The sequence below is a fragment of the Augochlora pura genome, chromosome 7, assembly GCF_028453695.1.
Source record: "Augochlora pura isolate Apur16 chromosome 7, APUR_v2.2.1, whole genome shotgun sequence".
Classification (NCBI taxonomy): Eukaryota; Metazoa; Arthropoda; class Insecta; order Hymenoptera; family Halictidae; genus Augochlora; species Augochlora pura.
The window spans coordinates 38,496,443-38,502,548 of NC_135778.1; positions in this window are offsets into that span (position 1 = coordinate 38,496,443).

The following is a 6,106-nucleotide window of genomic DNA, read 5'->3' on the forward strand; positions in this document are numbered from 1 at the left end:
CACTCTTAATTAATATTTTATACTGCCTTTTAGGTATATTTTAGGTCTATCGGAAAATTATGTACGCCAATGTGATTTTATTCGCGATATTTATTTCTCGAAAATTATATTAATAAATCGCCGTCACGTTGGCAATAGGGCATGATAATTACTGTACTAATAATATTATAGCATTATTATTATTTACTATATTATAATATTATATATTACATAAAATCACTATGCTACAATATTATTATTATTATTATTACAATAGATATTAGGCGCATACAAAATTCATTATTTTCCTTTCTTTTCGAGAACAGATTTTCCGGTAGACCTAATCAATTTTCCTTCGGCATTTAGTATCTCGCCGTAGGTTATGTTCACTCGCTCTGTCTATTATTCTGTCATGGTATTTTTCGAATTGATCTTTTCACAGGGTTCGATTGACTAATTGAAGAATACGAATGCGACGAGTTGTAGGCATGTTTCGATATTTTCTTATTTAACGTTTAATATAGCTCGCGAAACGAGAATGTCTTTTACAACTTCTCTTATATTTGTTCTTCAATTTACACGTGACTTATTTGTATCATCGTATGAACGACGCTCTTAAATTCGATTCAACCTCGATTAAGTGCAACAGATTGTATGCTTAGACGATAATTTGTACAATTCGACGTTATCGATCATCAATATCCGACATATCGATTAACTAATAATTGTAATCTTGTAGATATATTATATGTATGCTCGGAGAAGAAAATGGAATATTTATGGCTGCCGCTGTTTCGATAAAAATTCTTGCATCTTAATTTGCAATTTATTTTCTCTGGCTTTTCTTTTTTTCGTACACCGATACCTCCTGATCCACAATATTAATATTTATTGGATGTTATGTTAGATTAATAAGGTTTCGTTGAGGTATTTATCAATGCACGATAGCAAGAAATTTGAAATAAGTTGATATGAAATAGTGAATATTGAAATATTTAAGTAAGTAAATGATATTTTAAAAATACTAGTTCATTTAATGCTTAAATGATTAACTATTTGGAAATTTCGGTAAATGTTTAAGTCATGAGAAAGTACTATTTACTATTTAAACCTAGATGCGAATATAGAAAATATTAAACTGCAAATAATTCACCGTCGCACCTAAATCAGCGCGCGTCAGCGTCGTATTATAAGGAAAATAACGAAAAATCGATTTCCAACGCGTTAGAATTATATCCGTTCGCGTAGAATTTTATTCGAGCATCGCAATTTTCCTGAAGAATTATAGTACTCGCGCGGCAAAAATAAATACGCGTAGGCGCGTCGAACCCTTCGGATCTAAAGTACTGAGAAGAGATAAATTGTTGCAACGTGCTACCTGTTAGACTATGCACTCGGCAGTGCGCATCGTCTCAAAGCGAATCGCTCATTTTTCCATTTTATTATCCACTTAATATAACTAAGTGGTTGAGTCAATTAAGCTTCACGCGTTGATTTCGTTCAAACTAACTCAGACTTTCAGACTCGTTTCTCGAAATACGGGTAACGCCGATTTATATTCTATTTGCTACTTCATATTTATGATTTTTCCGCAGCTCTATGTAGTAATGGCTTGCAGGAACCGTGGTAGCGTACGCAAATACGCTACGTATGATTCATCGCGACTACAAAGTAGTTAATTTTCGTTCGTGAAAAATGCGAAACACGACAGGAGGCTCCCAGACGATCGTCGATCTTCGCTTCACTCTTTCGTCCATCTTGCGTAATAATAATTACATTATGTCACCGATCACTTTTGTGACTCCCGTGGCCCGACAGGTGACGGCTGTCATTATGAAATGGACAAACCTGACGAGTCCCCGGAAGCACTAACCCGGCCACTCTTGATCATTCGTTGGAACGGTCGCGTTTCATGGGTTTTCCGCGAACTTCTTCGATCGATAGTCACGCGCGGCTTCCTTCGCGAAATTGATTAACTATTTGGTTGAAACGACGAGTAAGCGATCATTTGATACTGGAACCGTCGCCGATATGTATTTTTGTAATCAGTGGTCGATCGAGAGAAAATTAGTTGGCACGGTGAACAGTGGAATCGGATAACCAACAATTAATCGTCCCGGAAGCAACAGTTTGTCATGCAAATTCGTCAATCAATAACCTGGTCGATTAAAGTAATCAGCCTGTAATAGGCCACGATTTACATACGCGCACTTCAAATTCACGGTATTTACATATTATATGAAAAAAGGAGAAGTGAATTTTTTGCCCGTGGCGTTGCGCAATGAACAAACAAAATGATTATCAACGCCGGTCATAATTTTCAATTTGAGAACCGCATCATCGGTGTAAATATTACTAATAAATATTACTTTGTTCCTTTCACGTGACTATACGCATCGCACGGAACAAATAGCAACAATAGAACAAATAATAACAAAAGAACAAATGACATCTAATAATTAATTAATTAATTCAACAGATTCTTTAAAAATCCCGACGATTTCGATACGAAACATTAAATACAAGGAAAACATTGAATAAGGAAAACTGTTATGTTTCTCTGAATTTGTTAATGGAAATTATTTCCATGTCGCGACACTCCGTTCGTCGGAGTGAATGTGAATTAAAAATTAATTCGTTGGCGCAAAAGATCGTGCAGTGGAAACAAAAATGTTTCGTTTAAGAGAGAACTTTGCGCATTGATGATTTCGAGGATAAGTATACTATGTACAGTTGTATAAGGAAAGAAAAGAAAAGAGAAGAAAAGATCTCCACAGGTGTTATTGGACTCGCAAATGGAAGTAAATCTTCTCATTGGTTCGTTACAAGCCTCGACTCTTTGTTCTTGGACTAATACTGCATCCTCGCAGACCACAAACGATTTCTTTCTAATATTCTTGACACCAGCGATGTGGAACAAGGTCTTTCATACGAAATTAGTACGAAGTACTATAACCTTGCCTATACTATGGCATATACTATAGGGTAACCTTATTATACTTTGCACCATATTATTCTGTAATATATTATAGTATATTATATGATGTGTATTATAAATATATACCTTATACTATACTGTATAAAATAATAATATGTTACATGCTATACTGTACTATAGTAATTGTAGTATGCTATATACTATGCTACATACTATACTGTAGTATACTAATTATAGTATACTATGCACTGTGTTAGATATTATATAGTATTGTACTAACTATAGTATACTGTATACTATGCTGCATACTATACTGTACTATATTATACCATACTATATTACAAATCATACTATTATACTAATTATACCACCACCCAACTATAATACATCATAGTAAAAAGATACTTGGAAATTCAGAATAATTTGCTTTGAAATAAGAATATTTACAAAGTAAAAATTGGTAAACAATTACTACTGTTGCATTAGATATTTATACCTTTCTAGGATCGAGAATTTGACAAGGAAATATTAAGAAAATGTGTCAAGGATTCCCGACTAAAACGACAACAAAGAACAAATCACTTTGAATTAATTAAAATCTGATAAAATCATCAAGACACGTTTTTATGTAATTTCGTCGACAATACACTGGCGTCCCATAGTGATTTAACGGCCCATAGTGACCCTGTCCTTTGTGTGTCACACGAAACCACCACAATGAATCGTCGTCGCCTGGCTTTTCGTACGCACAGCGTCGTTTCCACCGAAAATAAATAATATAAAACAGAAATCAAGTTAGTCATTGCTGGAAAGACGTATACACGCTGTCGGAATAACAGATGGCATTTTTTTTCAGCGACGAGCATCCGGCGGCCGCCATCTTGCTGCTCCGTGGATTTCGTTCGAATTGTAACGATTCGTCGCACGTATCGTCCGCGCTGTCAAAATTGTTAACGGTGGTTCCCTTGCCAAGGGCATTTTACGGCTGTACCGTTAACTTGTAACCTTAACATAACCTTCGTTTTTACGTTCTTATCGTCCGACATGGTTGTCTCGCTCGAACAGTTGGTAACCAATGCTGCTCTTACCGAAGACGTCAAAGTGGCAGATTTTGAATAAAAAGCCCCCTGCGATCTGTGCTTTGCTATAGTTAAAGTATATTATTTATATATTTGCTATAGTTAATAATTCGGTAAATTGTACAATACGAAATATCGGACGAAATAAAACATATACTTATTTCTCCTAATCAACAATAATACGAATAGAATACCTAATTGTAAAAATTGTTGCTAAATACATAAAAATCCTTCTCATTAAATTAAACTTCTCAAGTATATGAAATTTCAGTTCCTTGGTTTCATTTTAAGGAATAAAAGGCAAATAAAAATTGATTTTTATTAGTAGCTTTAGAACGTTGAAAACAGTATGAGAATTTGGTAAATTGGTAATTTGTCAATTGCTGGTCAATAATATACTAACACTAAGCTTAGGGAGTCGGTTAAAATACTTCCGCATTTTCCGCTTCGTATTTATTAAAATTATAAATTCCGGTTCATAGAAAATGGTTAAATAAATTTCTGAATTTAATTTCTTCAACGCGCGCGTTGTAATAAAAACGGTGAAAGGTCTAAATAAATATAGTCTTCTCTAGAGCACGTGACATTTAGGGCTAAGTCGCGCGTTAGATTTCTTCCAAAGCTTACACTGTTATGAATTATCTTTAACCTATTTCTTTCCAACAGTAAACGCATAAAATCGTAAGAGCCGACCGCGAAAGACCCGACCTTAGAATTCCAGGTGACGGCGAGCAGAGGACAGGAAGCGTCCGACGGCGTCGCGCGGCGTCCACGAAGTTATATTTCATGCGGTTTTTCAAGAATCCTCGTATCGAGGAACTCAAGGTCCACCCGTTCCGCCGTCCGAAGATCCCCAGTCAAGCTCCTCGGACCTACTCGACGAAATTATTCACGGTTCCCCTACGCTTTGCCGGCTTGTTCCGCCGTTAATTTCATTTTCATGGACAAACACAGGCGTGGAGCGTGTTTGCCAGCTTGATGAGAAAATAAAAAATCCTGTTGTTGCTGCCTCGCCGAAAAGAGTCATCGGACCGTCGATTACGGAAGTGGGAAACGGTTCCCCGTGGACCCGTGGAAATACCTGGACAGATCCGTCTGGTTGCGCGACAACGCGCGCGCGCACGAATACGTTCTAACACACATAGAGACACCGAGCGACCATTGAGACGTCATCGTATACGGCATATGTCAGCGTCGGCAACGATCACACGCACAGAATTCAAGATCGGACCCGGTACGCGCCGAGATCTGGTCGGCTCCGGAGAGGCAGGTAACTTCGTCGGACAACAATGACAGCAGAACGGCCAGAGAGGGGATGCAAGGAACAACTATAAGGACTTGGGGCTGGCCGTCTGCATATCCACTTCCACACTAGCCATCATCCGTCGGCGACGACAACAAAAAAAAAACAACACCCGGCAACGTTCCTCACGATCGTCGCATCAGCCGCCGATTATCGACGATCCGACTCTTGGACCACTCGTTCTTCCGTTCTCAGCAGCCGAGGCAGGAACCATGGAGCGGACCACGGTGACCATGGCGGTGCTCGCGACAATTTTCGCCGCCGCTTCGGCGCGAGATTTGCGTAAGTGCCACATTTTATCGCAATTTTCCTCCTGCTTGGACTCTTTTTTTATCGGCAGTTTGCGTCTCGAGTTCGGTCGACGAGGTATTATTTAAGTGGATTAACAGTTTACCGGTCGGTCGTAAAAATTTAGCTTGGTGTCAAACTTTCGTTTCTATTTCGATTTGATTTGTTTTATATAGTAGTGTAATATATTTATTAGTGTATATTTATTGGTGTAATATTTAGAAAATTATATAGTGACATTGGTTTTTTTTTCATTTTGATTTGATTTATTTTATATAGTAGTGTAATATATTTATTAATGTATATTTATTAGTGTACATTTCTTAGTGTAATATTTAGAAAATTATGTAGTGACATTGAAGCTTACGGCAGTACAATCCAAGACGTTTATAATATTCTGAATTTGTTGATCTGAATTGATCTGAAATTATTGGTCATTATGATAAGCGATTAATAGGCTATCAGTCGGAGGAGAAAGTCGATTAATAGGTCGGTATGGTGTTAAATGCAGGTAGAAGA